The sequence below is a fragment of the Cervus elaphus genome, chromosome 20 (assembly GCF_910594005.1).
Source record: "Cervus elaphus chromosome 20, mCerEla1.1, whole genome shotgun sequence".
NCBI lineage: Eukaryota > Metazoa > Chordata > Mammalia > Artiodactyla > Cervidae > Cervus > Cervus elaphus.
Genome location: NC_057834.1, coordinates 98842735 through 98858149, shown reverse-complemented (window position 1 = coordinate 98858149; position 15415 = coordinate 98842735).

The following is a 15415-nucleotide window of genomic DNA, read 5'->3' as shown; positions in this document are numbered from 1 at the left end:
TCCTCTGCTGACGGACATTTAGCTTGTTTCCATGTCCTGGCTGATGTAAATAGTGCTGCAACAAACACTGGGATGCATGTGTCAAGACACAGAATAAGTAGTCCCCTTGGCAAAACATTTATATTGCTCTCGAAATTTCTTTAAAAATTTTCATCTTTGTAAAAAGAAAAAAACCACGCTACTGTTTATGGTTAAGTGAAAAAAGAAAATTGCAGGACCATATGTACTGAAATCCCTTATGTCTGTCAAACAGTGACCACCCCTGGGAAGGGATGGAGGTAGTATTAGAAGAGTTGGGCTTTTCCCTTTTTTCTATACTCCTATATCATTTACACTTAATAAATAAGCACACACATTGCTCTTCCCATTAAAAATAATGATAGTAATATTTTAAATAACTCTGCCCCTACCAAACTCTTCTACCCTCACTTGGCTAATTCAAACATTGTGACTAATGAGGGAGTGAGTTGTTTCTCTTTTTGAAAGAAAATTAAAAGGAAGAGAAAAGGCCACATTTGCTCTTCTTGTAAAGAAGTCATCTAACCCGAAGTGATCCAAGCAGTTTTAAAACCCTTGTCCTCTGTAAAGTGGTTTGCAAACATTAGTTCAGCCACCCTCCGGGCCTCCTGGTGAGACGGGCTCACATAAGAAGCTGGTGAGTCACCCGGAAGTGCCAGGCTGTGGATGCCCTGTGCCAGCCGGTCACAACGCCCCTGACATGAGTTTACAGCGTTCAAAGGGCTTTCTCCAGCGTTCTCTAATATGACCCTTCTATGACCCTTCAGAAGTCCGGTCAGTATTGCTCTTCCTACATGTGAAATGGGACAATAAAAGGTTTTGGAAGGAAAAATAACAAGCCCAAGATGGGGGAGCTAGACAGCACTAGGATTTATCATCACGTACATGTCAATTACTGCTCAGCACAGAAGAGATGACTGCGAATGTCAGATTCTCACACGACATGCCTCTGAGCTGGGGGGTTAAGGGAGAAGAGGAGTAGAAGTCGGTCTTTCTGTCTAATCTTACCCTCCCTTCCGTCTTTCCTTCCTTCCTCCCTCCTACTCAGCTGGGAAAAAAGAGGTGAGGAAGAAGGCCTGTCAGAGGATAAATAGATAGTGGTGGTTCAGGAGTCAACTCTTGTGCAATTTTAAATTACACCGAAGATTTGAGGGAGTATGGTGGAAATATATTGTCTCATTTACGTGCAAATATTGAGGAAATGAGAGGCTTCTTGTAAACTGGTTGAGTGGTTGAGTGCAGGTGAATCCGGTCATTTGCAGATGATGTTCACATCTTTGCCACACGGGGGCGCCACCATTGCTTGATAAGTGGACCAACGTGCCATTCTGTCAGGGTTGGCCCTGAATTACGGGAGCTTTGCATTACCCAAGGTTTTCATGGACTACTGCCCTCTTCTCCCCCACACCTAAATATAACCACTCTATTTTGCCTCATAAAGTCCAAGGTAGACATAGCTTGGAGAAAGGCACTCAACACAACTTGCAAGAGGGAAGGATGAAGTGGCTCTTGCAGGAGGTAATATATGAACTGGGTCGTGATGGGAATGATGTCCATTCAGACATAATCCTTCTCTGCATTTGTGTAAGCCAGCAGCGTGGTCTGGGGGAAGAGCAGAAGCTGGAGAGCTGTCCTCCGCCCTCAGGTGCTCCACCGATCCCCTACTTGAACTCTTTTTCCTTATCGTTCTGCTTGAAATGACGACTATCACAACTGTTTCTTCCACCCTCCAGTGAACTCCTCAGAGTCTGAATTTATTCTTCTTTCAAACCCTCTCTCCTCTGTCAGTGTCTGGCAAATAGACACTTATCAATATGATTTTAAAAATAATTTTAATATAGAAAATTTCAAACATATACAAAAGTACAGAGACTGGTATATGAATTCCCTTGTACCCATTGTTGTCGTTGTACAGTCTCTCAGTCATGTCCGACTCTTTGCCACCCCATGGACTGCAGCACACCAGGCTTCCCTGTCCATCAACAACTCCCGGAGCCTGCTCAAACTCCTGTCCATCGAGTTGGTGATGCCATCCAACCATCTCATCCTCCGTCCTCCCCTTCTCTTCCTGTCCTCAATTTTTCCCGGCATCAGGGTCTTTTCCAATGAGTTGGTTCTTTGCATCAGGTGGCCAAAGTACTAGAACTTCAGCTTCAACATCAGTCCTTCCAATGAACACCCAGGACTGATCTCCTTTAGGATGGACTGGTTGGATCTCCTTGCAGTCCAAGGGACTCTCAAGAGTCTTCTCCAACACCACAGTTCAAAAGCATCAATTCTTTGGCATTTAGCCTTCTTTGTGGTCTAACTCTCACATCCATACATGTCCACTGGAAAAACCATAGTTTTGACTAAATGGACCTTTGTTGGCAAAGTGATGTCTCTGTTTTTTAATACACTGTCTAGGTTTGTCATAGCTTTTCTTCCAAGGAGCAAGTTATCTTTTAATTTCATGGCTGCAGTCACCATCTGCAGTGATTTTGGAGCCCAAGAAAATAAAGTCAACCACTGTTTCCATTGTTTCCCCATCTATTTGCCATGAAATGATGGGACCAGATGCTATGATCTTCTTTTTTTGAATGGTGAGCTTTAAGCCAACTTTTTCACTCTCCTCTTTCACCTTCATCAAGAGGCTCTTTAGTTCCTCTTCACTTTCTGCCATTAGGGTGGTGTCATCTGCATATCTGAGATTATTGATATTTCTCCTGGCAATCTTGATTCCAGCTTGAGCCTCATCCAGCTTGGCATTTCACATGATTTACTCTGCATATAAGTTAAATAAGCAGGCTGACAATATACAGCCTTGATGTACTCCTTTCCCAATTTTGAACCAGTCCATTGTTTCATGTCTGGTTTTAACTGTTGTTTCTTGATGTGCATACAGATTTCTCAAGAGGCAGGCAAGGTGGTCTGGTATTCCTATTTCTTGAAGAATTTTCCACAGTTTGTTGTGATCCACACAATCAAAGGCTTTGGTGTAGTCAATAAAGCCAAAGTAGATGTTTTTCTGGAACTCTCTTGCTTTTTCTATGATCCAACGAACCCAATGGGCTCCATGGGGTCACAAAGAGTCAGACACAACTAAAGTGACTTAGCAAGGCTTCCCTAGTGGCTCAGTGGTAACCGCCTGCAACGCAGGACTTGCAGGAGACATGGATTCGATTGCTGGGTCGGGAAGATCCCCTGGAGGAGGACATGGCAACCCACTTCAGTATTCTTGCCTGGAGAATCCCACAGATAGAGGAGACTGGTGGGCTACGCTCCATGGGGTCACAAAAAGTCAGAACCAAGCGAAGCCACTTAGCACACAAGACTTTTATGGGAAAGTTTCCAATAACGAAAAAAACAGAAAGTAAAGCGGCAGGAAAAATGCTTACTGTGTGTCCAGCGCTGTGTGTTATTTTACTTCATCTTTCCAGGAGATACAGGTATTATTATCCCATTTTACAAACAAAGGCTCAGAGATGTTGAGAGCTGTCTCTAAGGCAAAGCCAGGATCAGAACCCAGTCTATGTGGTGTCAGCGTTTGTGTTGTTAACCCTCTGATAATATGACCTCTGTGATGCAAACCCAAGAAAATCCATCCCTGGCCTGAGCCTAATGATGAGACTTCCCTTGGCTGTGAGCACTTGTCTTCCTCGCTGTTGTTCAGTCACTAAGAAATCATGTTTGACTCTTTATGACCCCGTGGACTGCAGCATGCCAGGCTTCCCTGTCCTTCACTGTCTCCTGGAATTTGCTCAGATTTATGGCCATTGAGTTGGTGATGTTATCTAACCATCTTTGGAAAGATCCTGATGCTGGGAAAGATTGAAGGCAAAAGGAGAAGGGGGCAGCGGAGGATGCGATGGTTAGATAACCTCTCCCTCTCTTCTGCATATTCCACAAGCCCTCCCACTTGTTCCAAAAGCCCTGTGGGCTACTGCAACCTAGGAGGAGGGACGGTTTCCATGCCCAGGATGAAAAAGGGTAGTTAAATTCCTAATTGGAAAGAAGTCTATTTTTTCCTGGTGCTTATCCCCAGAAAGTGACAGCCAGGAGCTGAAGAGTCAGGAGTCTGAAATAAATGTGTGAAGGGTTAAACATTGAAAATATTTAATACCTGGTTAAACAGGAAAACATTGAAACACCTGACTTGGAAGTTGAGATAAACCATTTGTAGGAAAAAAATCCAAGGATTGTGTTTAATGTGTTCTTGGATAGATGAAACTGGGCTTGATGGTGACTGTGAGTGAGTGAACAAAGTCCCCGTTTCTCTGGGGGATCGGGGTGGGGGGGTCACCTTGTCAGAGGCAGGCACTGGCCAGACTTAGAAGCTGAAAATGACAAGTCTCAGGGGCAGATGCTGGCAATGCCCGCCCATGCAGCGTCCAGGTAGGAAGCAAGTTTGGCCGGCAGACCTGAACAGTGTGGTTCGCTGGGCACAGCAACCTGTCTAGCTGGGAGAGCAACGCAAGCGGCCGCGCTGCGAGACGTGTTTAATGTTTCACCATTGCCTCTGCCCCGATCCTTGCTCACAGTCTCTGTTGGATGATTTGGCTGCTTCCGTATTCCTTTTTCAACAGGGAAAGAACAAGGCGCCCCAGCCAGCGTGAACTTCCAGTACTCTTCATAGTTGATTTTCTCGTTATAAGTGAATCCACTGGCTTTCTCATGACAACTTGGCCTTCCCGGGGATTTGCCTTCAGGGAAGGAGTGATCTGATCTCCCTACCAGAGTGTGCTGTCTGCCTGCCATCGTTTTTCCCTTTGGAACTTTATGCATGGGCATCCTGTGGTTTATGCATCAGTCTTGTGTGCGAGCCTGCCGAATGCTGGGATGCCTGGAGAAGAAGGCCCCCGGAGTGGGGGTCGGGGGTCGGACCAGAGGAATCAAGCCCCAGCCTAGTGAGAACAGAGCCCCTGCAGGTGGACAACTCATCCAAGCAGTGAAGGCAACCTTCTCTGGTCTCTTAGGAGAAAGCTGGTGGGCATCCCCTGAAGATATCCCCAGTGACACATGGGCCTTAGCCCAGCAACTCAAAATCCCTCATGCCCTCTGGGAACCAAGTATGGATCCCTTCAGCCCTGGTTCCTGCCCACCATCTCTGTGCTATACACCCTATCCCACCTCCACACTCACATGACTTGAAAAACACCCATTCCGTCTTTAAGATCCAGTCCAAGATTCCCATGATCTGAGAAGCCTTTTATGCACATTTCCTCACCCTCCACCCCACCCCTTGGGAGTAGATTATCTCCTCTTATTGCCCCATCGGCTTCTGTGCAGACCTCCCCCAGACTGGCTCTGTCCTGGGCTGATTTGTGCTCCTCCAAAGTTATATTGGAGTCCTGGTTCTAAGTATCTCAGGCTGTAACTCTATTTTGAGATAGGCTCTTTATAGAGGTAATCAAGTTGAAATGAGGTCATTTAAGGTGGGCTCTAATCCAACATGACTGGATCTGGACACAGAAATACATGACAAGAGGGCTTCCCAGGTGGCTCTGGTGGTGAAGAATCTGCCTGCCAAGGCAGGAGATGTGATCACGGGTTCAGTCCCTGAGTCGGGAAGATCCCCTGGAGAAGGGAATGGCAACCCACTCCAGTATTCCTGCCTGGAGAATTCCTTGGGCAGAGGAGCCTGGCAGGCTATAGTCCACGGGGTTGCAGAGAGTCTGACACAACTGATGTGACTGAGCATGCACACACACATACATGACAAGAATGCCATGCAAAGATGGGAGACATGCTGCCAGAAGCCAAGAAACTCCCAAACTAGAGAGGCCTGGAACAGACCTTCCCCTATGCTCCTAGAGGGAACACGGCCCTACTGACACCTTGAACTTGGACTTCGAGACCCCAGAACTGTGAGACAATAAATTCCTAAGCTACTCACTTTACAGCACTTTATTATGATAACCCTAGAAAACTAATGCAGTTGTATACATACCAGTGCCTTTATCTTGTTAGTCCCATTACCCCCACTAAACTAGAAGCCCCCTCCAAAGCAGAGCCTGCTTTAGTCTTCTTTGTACCTCAACTAATGACACCTAAATATTTGTTGAATGAGTCAGTGACTGCAGTGCATCCTCCAATTTTCTGAATTTATTCTCAGAAACAGGACCAGGCAGCAAAAAATGCCCTGAGACTTAGCCTGGTTGCTGGTACCTGCTCTGCCAACAGCTATCCAGGAGCATCTTCAGTAACTACAGGAAAGATGATTATTCTGTCTCCAGCTGGGATTCAGTGGCCATCAAATTGTATGCATTCCTTCAGTCAGTCAGTCAGCAACCTTTGAGTGACTCCCCTGGACCAGATTCTGTGCTAGGAACCGGGGTGTGTGTTTGTGTGTGCTCAGTCATGTCAGACTCTTTGAGACCCTATGGACTGTAACCCAGCAGGCTGCTCTGTCCATGGGATTCTCCAGGCAAAGGTGGCTTGGGTTGCCCTTTTCTCCTCCAGGGGATCTTCCCAACCCAGGAATCAAACATGCGTCTCCTGTGTCTCCTGCATTGGCAGGTGGATTCTTTACCACCAAGCCACCTGGAAAGCCAGGAACTGAGGATGTAGCGGTAAATAAGACCAGCCCAGGCCCAGGATTCATGGAGATTCATACTTACAGGAGAGATTCATACTTACAGGAGAGGTTGATTAAGTAATTATGTAATTACAGTGATGTAAGTGCTAAGAGAAGAAGCCAAGGGTGGCAAGGGAATCATTAACAGAAAAATCTAGTGAATTCCAGAGAGCTTCTAGGAGAGAGTGATGTTTGAGCGGAGCCAAGAGGAGCTAAGAGGAATAAGCCTGACAAAATGGTAGCGCAAGTATGATTCTTGTTGAAGACACAGCACATGTGAAGGCTGTTGGTTCAACAATTGTTTGTGGAGCCCTTACCGTGGGCCAAGCAGGTGCTCTGGGTCCTGGGCCCACAGCTGAGAGAAAAAAACCAATCAAAGTCTACCTTTAAGGAGGCAGAAGGAAGGGAGCAGGAAGAGCTGAGGGAGGAAGAAGCATGGCGCGTCTTCAAGGACATGAAATGCCACGGGTCAGACCCACAGAATCCGCTTTGATTGTCGCTGGACTTTCCACCCATAGAATAGTGCCTGGTACACAGTAAGAGCTTGATAACGTGATTTGCTGTGGTTGGATTCGATTCTGCGAGAGGGGTGGAGTTGGGGTGAGTTGGAGTGGTGATTCTGAGGTGGTCTGGGTTAACGAACGCTAGACAAGAAAGTGCTGTCGAGTTTACAAGCCCTTTCACTTTCACCGTCCGGTTTTTCTGTGCTTCTCAGTGATCGGGTTGGTCTATAATATTCCCCAAGCTCTTCTGGCAATAAGGTGTTCTCAGGCTGTGAGCGGCATAGTGGCCTGTGCAGCTTGCAGCCCAGATTCACTGCTCTTGGCATTCTTTACCTAAACCAGGTTCTCTAACTCTCCAGTGCCAGGACTGCCTGTGATTAGAAACCTCTGGAGGGAAATTCTGTGCCCTTTCCATTCCGGTGGGGTGGCTTCCTCCCTTGCTCGGGTCACCATGACCTGGACTCCGGGCTATTAAATGAAGGGAGAAGCCCAGTCCTGTTCCTAGGTGGATGATTCTATTGTTTAGGAAATACTTGGGTGGATTTTCTGGTTGGTAAAGGCAGATTCCATTTCCCTCCTCTCTCCTCCTTTTCTTTTCTTTCAATACAGGAAAACGTTCATTGTAGAAATAATATAAAATACACAAAAGCAAATTTTAAAAAGTGATCCAGTATCCCACCAACCAGGAGTAACCAGTGTTTGCATTTGGTTGTGTTTCTTGCAGACTTTTCCTCTGCTTATGTACATTGTAGGTGCTTGTGTATTTATATTTGCAAAAATGAGATTATGTATATAGTACATATCAACTTGCAACTGACTTAACCTTAGAACTTAAGTGCAACCATCTTTCCAGGTTAAGAGAAACTCATAATCTCACTGTTTTAATTGCTGGCCTGGACTGATTTTGCTGCTGCTGCTGCTAAGTTACAGCCTCCTGAATTTTCCATTTCCAGTTTCTCAGCAGCCTATGAGCAGGATTAGTCTTCCTGAAACAATCCTGAGCATGTCACTTTCCCATAGACACCCTTTAAAATGTTTCCCACTCCCCATGTCCTGCAGATGAAATCCAAATGATTTCACCCCAAATTCAAGACCCTCCATGGTAGGACCCTGCCCCTGACCTGCTTGTCCATTTTTACCTTCATGCTTTTCCTGATGCTCCTGTGAAAGCCTGATGTCTAAGGTCCTGACTTTCCCATCTCTGCTCAGACTGCTCTCTTCCTCCTAGAACACCATTCCCACCAACTCTCCAGCTTCTAGAACCCCAGGCCACCTTCAAGGCCTGGTTGAGAGGCCACCTTCTTCAGAAAGCCTTGTTCTTCTCCAATATATACCCTAGGAACCAAGCCATGTGCTCTTTTCATTGTGGGGAAGAAAGATCAGTTACCACACCTTTGTCATTACTTAACATGTACTGTACTTCTTGGATGTACATGTGTGTGCACACACAACACACACGTTGTGGTAAATTGTGCAACGAGGGTTAGTTACAGGGAAGAATTAGAATCTAGGACTTCACTCCTACAGGCACTTTTCTCATTTCTGGCAAATATCTGTATCCATCTACACATCTGCATGGGTGTGTACACAGACACAGGTGTGTAAGTGACACGTGTGCATGCACATTACGCAGGTGTAGATATGTACATGTGCGTGTGGGAGGGTGTGTATCAAGAGTCTCGCAATTTATTTTCTGGGAGCTGGGGCTTCTAAGGTACAAGCTAATTTTCCTCTGATGTTTACAGGCTTCAGTTGATTATAGCATTTTATTAGGGAGCTTGCAGGGAGAAAGCACCTGAGTCGCACTCTTCATAAATCTGTCTGCCTCAGTCGAGCATTTTGCTCCTCCTTGTTTTTGTACTATTAAATTGACAAATAGCTCTTAATAAACCCACAGAGCTTACATAATTCAGCTTTGGGACTTCGAGGCTTGACGGTGGGGTGATGTGCTAATGTTGGGCAAGTTCCTGTTTAACCGACTTGATTGCATAGGTTAGCTTTTCTGGCAAGCCCTGGCACTTGGGAGCCAGATTTCCTTCCATAGCTAAGAAATCGGATTTCCTCAGCTTTGAGAAGCAACCCTCTAGGACTTGAGCATTTCAATTATGCAAAAAATGTCCAGGAGGCAGATGGGAGGCAGGTGGACTTGGAGACTTTCACCCAAGGGATGTTTAGAGTTCCAATGGTGTCCCTCTAGTGGACTGCCTTATTTCAGAGTTATCAGGGTTTAAGGACGCACTTCCGCCCTCCCCTGAGGCTGCCTTCTCAAATTGCTTGGCTGACCTTCACCCACTGTTGATCCTATAAGTTTTCAGCTCTACAGGGGAGAATCCACGCCAGGCACATGTGGGAATCTCCTGGTCCTCCCTGAGTCTGGTGTTGGCAGTGAGGTGTCGTGACGATTTTGTTCTGGTCTCTGGGTCCTGTCAGTTTTAACTTTCTCTTTCCCCTCTAATCTCTCCCTATGTTATCTCCTCCACTCCCAAGGCTTTTAATGCCACCTATCAATGTGGGAGTGGTTACCATGAATCTCCATTTCATATCTGTCTTCTGAGCTCTGACCCCTGTATCCAACCACCAACTTGTCATCACCATCTGGGTATTGGCCTGGCGTCACAAGCCCGACTCAGTTAAAATGAATTCATCAGCTGTCTCCTAAACTCGCCCCTCCTCGTTGGTTTCCTATTCAGACAATGACAGTGCCAACTACCTAGATGATCAAGGAGGAAATCAGGGAGGTGTCCTCACTGACTCTGCCTCTCCCTCTCACCTCCCCCACACCCCAATCCACTGCACAATGGACGGTCATCAAGTCCTGCCAACCCAATAGCCTTCCGAAGAGCTCTCACTTATGTCCATTGCTCTACACTTCGCTGCCAGCACCACGCTCTCTGCACCAGACACCAGAGCCTCTTGCCTGGACAAAGCCTCATGTCCGTTCTTTACATTCTCTAATCTATTTTCCATGTAGCAGCAAGAAAGATTTTTTTAAACACACAAATCTAGTTATGTTACTTTCCTGCTTAATCAGTGATGTTCCATTTCTTTTATTAAAAAATGCAAATCTGTTGCCACGGCTCACAGTGCCCTGCGTAACCCGGCTACACGCTCCTCTTCAGCGTCCTCCGGTGTCCCCACGTCCCCGTTCTCTGTCCACTCAGTGCTCTTGCCTCATAGGCATAGTCCAACCCCTAGACCTTCCCTGCTGTCAGGGCACTTCTTTCCTCTTTGGCTGAGTCATTTTTTATATATTTATTAAGAAAATCATTTATAATTTTATTACTTTTATTTTCAAATATTTGTTTTGAAAAGTTTCTCTTACATCACTTGACTTGTTTTAAATTGTCTCACTAGGTTTTACATTTTATAGAATAACAAATTTAAAATATCTCATAAAACATTTTTATTATGAAATATAAAAAATAGTGCAGAAATTTCTGTAACAGGGTAACAAATCTAGTGGTTATGCAATTGACACCTATCTTCCTTCCAACTGGGCCAAGAGAGCTTTGATAATGTCTGTAAAGCTTTTCTTTTTTTTTTAATTTATTTTATTTTTTTATAAATTTATTCCTTTTAATTGAATGCTAATTAAGCTTTTCTTTTTTAAAGAAGGCTCTGACTAAAAAAAAACAAAATACTAATAATTAAAAATCTACATGGTAATTTTATAGATGTTTGGTATATTATCTCTGGACTTTCCTCTGTGTTTAAAATAGCTCATGAGAGTGGCTAGTTCCCATTCATCTTTTAAGTTGCAGCTTGACTCTTCTTTCTATAGGAAACCTGCAACCCCTGGGACCAGACTAGGACCCATGTACCCATGCAATTTGCATAGCACCTGGCTGCTTCTCTGTGCCGCTCATCACAATGACTGCCATTTGGTCAATGATTTGTTTAATATTGGTTTCTTTTACTAGTCTGTAACCTCCATGAGTTTAGGAAGTGGTAACTTTTTTTTCAGTGATGTCTTTCCGGCATCTAGCACCTGACATTTAGCAAGTGTTCCTTAAGTCTTTGTTAAGTGAATAAAAGATGTCCTAAAGCTGGATCTTTCTGAAATAGTGGAACACATTAGTAATTTCTGTTCAGTTCAGTTGCTCAGTTATGTCTGACTCTTTGCGATCCCATGGACTGCAGCACGCCAGGCCTCCCTGTCCATCACCAACTCCCGGAATTTACCCAAGCTCATGTCCATTGAGTTGGTGATACCATCCAACCATCTCAACCTCTGTTGTCCCCTTCTCCTCCTGCCCTCAATCTTTCCCAGCATCAGGGTCTTTTCAAATGAGTCAGTTCTTTGCGTCAGGTGGCCAAAGTATTGAAATGGCTGTAACCTTACTCATTGTGTGTGTGTTGATAGGTTTTACTTTTTTAATGAATGCACCGTGAACATTTGCTCTAGCCAGGTAATATACCGGGTGCCGAGATTCAAAGCTGAACCGTGACCCTGCCCTGAAGGAGTTTACCAACTAGCAACTCAAGTCATGTTTTCATGGAAGGACACAGACAATGGGAGGCTTGGGAATTTCCACAGGAGCAAGAAAACCTATACCCAAATGACCTCTGAGAGTTCATTCACCTAAAAGTAGGTAGGGCGTCAGAGAAAGGGTTATGGGCCCTTGTGGCTGAGCTGCTGTGGCTATGGCCAGGTTTATTGGAATCAGAGTAACAGCCCCAAGGTCAGGAGGGCTGAGCTGACTCATTCTACAAAGAGAGCAGTCAGAGGTCAGGCCAGGTAAGGTGAGCAGGTTGGGGTTCACCCACAAGGGATGCAGACAGAGAGGACCTCTGCGGCTCAGACTTGGTTGGTCAAATCCCTGGCTGATGGTACCTCCCCAGCTGCCACAAGGCCCACTTGCATCTCAGCCTTCTGTGTCCAAGCTGATGGCTTCCCAGCAAGGGCTGAGCCAAGGTCTCCAGGCAAAAGGTTGAGCAACAGACCTGCATTCAGGCAGAGCTGGGTTTGTATCTGGCACCGCTTGGGACTGCATGATTGTGAGCAGGTTCCACCAACTTTCTGAGGCTCAGTTTTCTCTTTAATGAAACGTGACATACTGTCCCTCACTCACTAGGGAGATGAAAGCGTGTATGGCGAGTGTGGCTCTATAGTTGGTGCCTGTCGCTACGTGCTCCTTTTCCTAAATTGTGCCATGGGTGTAGGTCTTGCTTTGGTGGCCCTTTTATCTCTCCTCCCATCTTTTCTTTCTTTTTTTCTTTTTAACTGTTCTGGCACCTCATTCCCGCCACACACTTTCTCCAATCTTGGAGAAACCTCCAGTGGAGGTATAATGAGTCGGTGATTTCTGTGCTGTGGAGCGGGGGTCTGGAACCTGGAAGGTACTCAACAAATCTTTGTGAGATCAGTGTTCAGATGGATGGAGAATTGAATAAAATGCACATTTCACGGCTTCTGCTGCCACCATGGTACCCATGGCCAACAATGAGACAATCATGGAACACCTTTTAATTTCTAACTCAGCTGCATCAGAGATAGCAGACAACCTTTGACTGTCAGCCAGAAGTGGCTTTATAGCCGAAGTCATCCTGCCCAAGCACACCTCTTCCCAAGTGACCCCTGTCAGTGAACGACAATGCTTGAGGATAAATGCCCATCATCTCCACCTGACTCCCTAACTTTTGAGGTCATTCCAGTTCCAGGGCACCTCCTGGCCTCAGCTGAGGCTGTCCTCAGGCCTGTGTTTGGCTTCAGTCCTTCCTCTCTCTCTCTGGCTCCTTCCCCCTCCTCCCTTCCTCCAGCGGTCATCCCCCAGGGGACCTCCTCACAAACGTCCTGCACCCTGAACCCCCTCTCGGAATCCACTTTCTGGGAACGAACCTGTGATACACTGGTTCACCTGAGTGGAAGGTCTAGGGATGCTTGGCCACAGGTGGGCAGAAGGTGACGCTAGATCTGATCCCTGCCCTGCAGGCCTTACAATCTGGCAGAGGAGAGTGTGCTCAGTCGCTCAGCCATGTCCGACTCTTTGTGACCCCATGGACTGTAGCCTGCCAGGCTACTATGTATGGAATTTTTCCAGGCAAGAATACTGGAGTAGGTCACCATTTCCTATTCCAGGGGAATCTTCCTGACCCAGGGATCGAACCTGTGACTCTTGCGTCTCCTGCATTGGCAGGTGGATTCTTTATCACTACTGGCACCTGGGAAGCCCAGTGGAGAAGAGAGACCTTAAATATGGCAGATTCAATAGAGTAATCATAATGAGATGGAGACACTAAGGAAAAGAAAGAGTGGGATGAGGGTTTGCAATAGGTTGGGGCTTGTCTCAGGGTGCAGGGGGCCTCCCCAAGCAGTAGACCAGCAAGGTGACTTTATAGATTGAGTAAAAAGGAGCCAGGTGGGAGACACCCAGGCAGATGGGGCCACACAGGATAGGAAGGAGCTGGTGTGTTGAGACAACCCAAAGGCCAGGGATGCAGTGGGTTTTTTTTTTCCTTTTGACCTGTATACACTACTAAATAAATATATTTATTTTTAATGCATTTTTGGCTGCACTGCGTCTTAATTGCTGCTGGTAGGTTTTCCCTAGGTGCGGGGATCTCTAGTTCCTAGGTACACAGGCTTCTGACTGCAATGGCTTCTCTTAGGCAGTACAGGCTCTGAGTGCATGGGCTTCAGTAGGTGTGGCACATGGGCTTGGCTGCTCCACCCTACGTGAGGTCTTCCCGGATCAGGGATCGAACCATATCCCCTGCAGTGGCAGGCAGATTCTTATCTACTGTGCCACCAGGGAAGTCCAGCAGCAATATTTTGATGTAAAGAAAGAGCTTTAGGACTTTGGTGCAGTGACTAAGACTCCAAGCTCCCAATGCAGGGGGTGCCCTGGTCAGGGAATTAGATCCCATATGCTATGACTAAGGATCCTGCTTATCCAACTAAGATGCAACGCAGCCAAATAAATAAGATTTTTTTTTTTTTTTTTTTAAAGAACATTGTTTTGTGGGTTCTTCCTTTCTTTGCCTCATCACTCCAAGACCTCCATCTCCATGTGGCCTGTTGAATGTCCGAGCCTTCTTTTTCTATCTCTGACTCCTCTCTCCTCCTCTATCCTCAGAGAGGCTGCCTTCCTTACATACCCCCTGCCCCCTTTTCTCCTTCAGAATTACTCTATTATGGTCTCCTTGGACTTTTTTTAAAATGAATCCAAAAAATGAACAACAATACGTGTTCCTTCTCAGATCATCTGGCATCCAAGGGCCTTTGATGCAATAACTCAATTGCAGGTGTGTGGAAGGATTATGCAGAGAGGAAACTGGTGGAGGCAGAGACTGGAGCCAAGCAGAGAAAGAAAAACCTTTGCTTAAATGCCACGCCAAAGGGGGTGAAGTTCAACAGCCAGGTCCTGGCAGGAGGGAGATGGACCTGAACCAGGAAATAGGTCAATCAGAGGCTCAATTATCAGAATGCCGGAAAGTGGAGTATGAGGCCGAGTCAGCTGGAAGATGGTTGATTTGTGGTTGAGGTGCTTTTTATAGTCCTGCCCTGTCTCCGCTTGGGAGCTGCAGCCTGAGGCCCTGAATGTCTGCAGGTGTGAGTAATGCTGAGCGTGGCAGGCACTGGGGAGGCAGGGGAGGGGAGGGCAGGCACACGGAGAAGAATGGGAGCTTTCTGGAGCCAGCAACCACACCTGTCTACGTTTTTCAAAGCTTTATCACCTTTGCAATTTAAGCAGTTTCATTTCCACTGAGATTAAAAGTAAGTGTGAGCAATTAGATAAATTATGCCTGATTTACTACTCCCTAAGGAAGTATGAGAGACTAACCTTGAACTTCATCCCACCCATCAGATATCTTGATCACAATTGCCTTCTTTGTATCTTAAGAGTTTTGAATTTTCATTTGTTTTTATTTGGGTATACATTTTTTCCCCCTTAACATTTTTGTCAAGAATCCATACATTTTTGTCAAAATGTTTTTTGTTTGTTTTTATCTTGCAAACTTTCAGATCAACGACCTGTTCTCACCTTAATGTTTTAGGATGGAAGCATCACCTTCCCTTTTCTTGTGCTGTAGTGGTAAGAAAGAGGCCAGGGATCTCTTTCTCTCTCTTCAGACCCTTCTGCCAGCAGTTCTCCACATCTGTGCAGGCTTCTCTCACCCCCAGTCTCTGCAACTCATGTTCAGCCTCCAGCCTCCTGCCGCTGGGTGTCCCCCGCGGGGCTTCCATACTGCAGGTGGTACCCAGAGGTATAACTTCATCAGCCCTGAATGTACTGCACTCTGCTGGAATCACCCCCTCCTTGTCTGGGTTGTGATTACTGATGAGCTATGATATCGATGGAATGGGGCTAGAGCAGCCTTTGGCAGTTCTGTATTA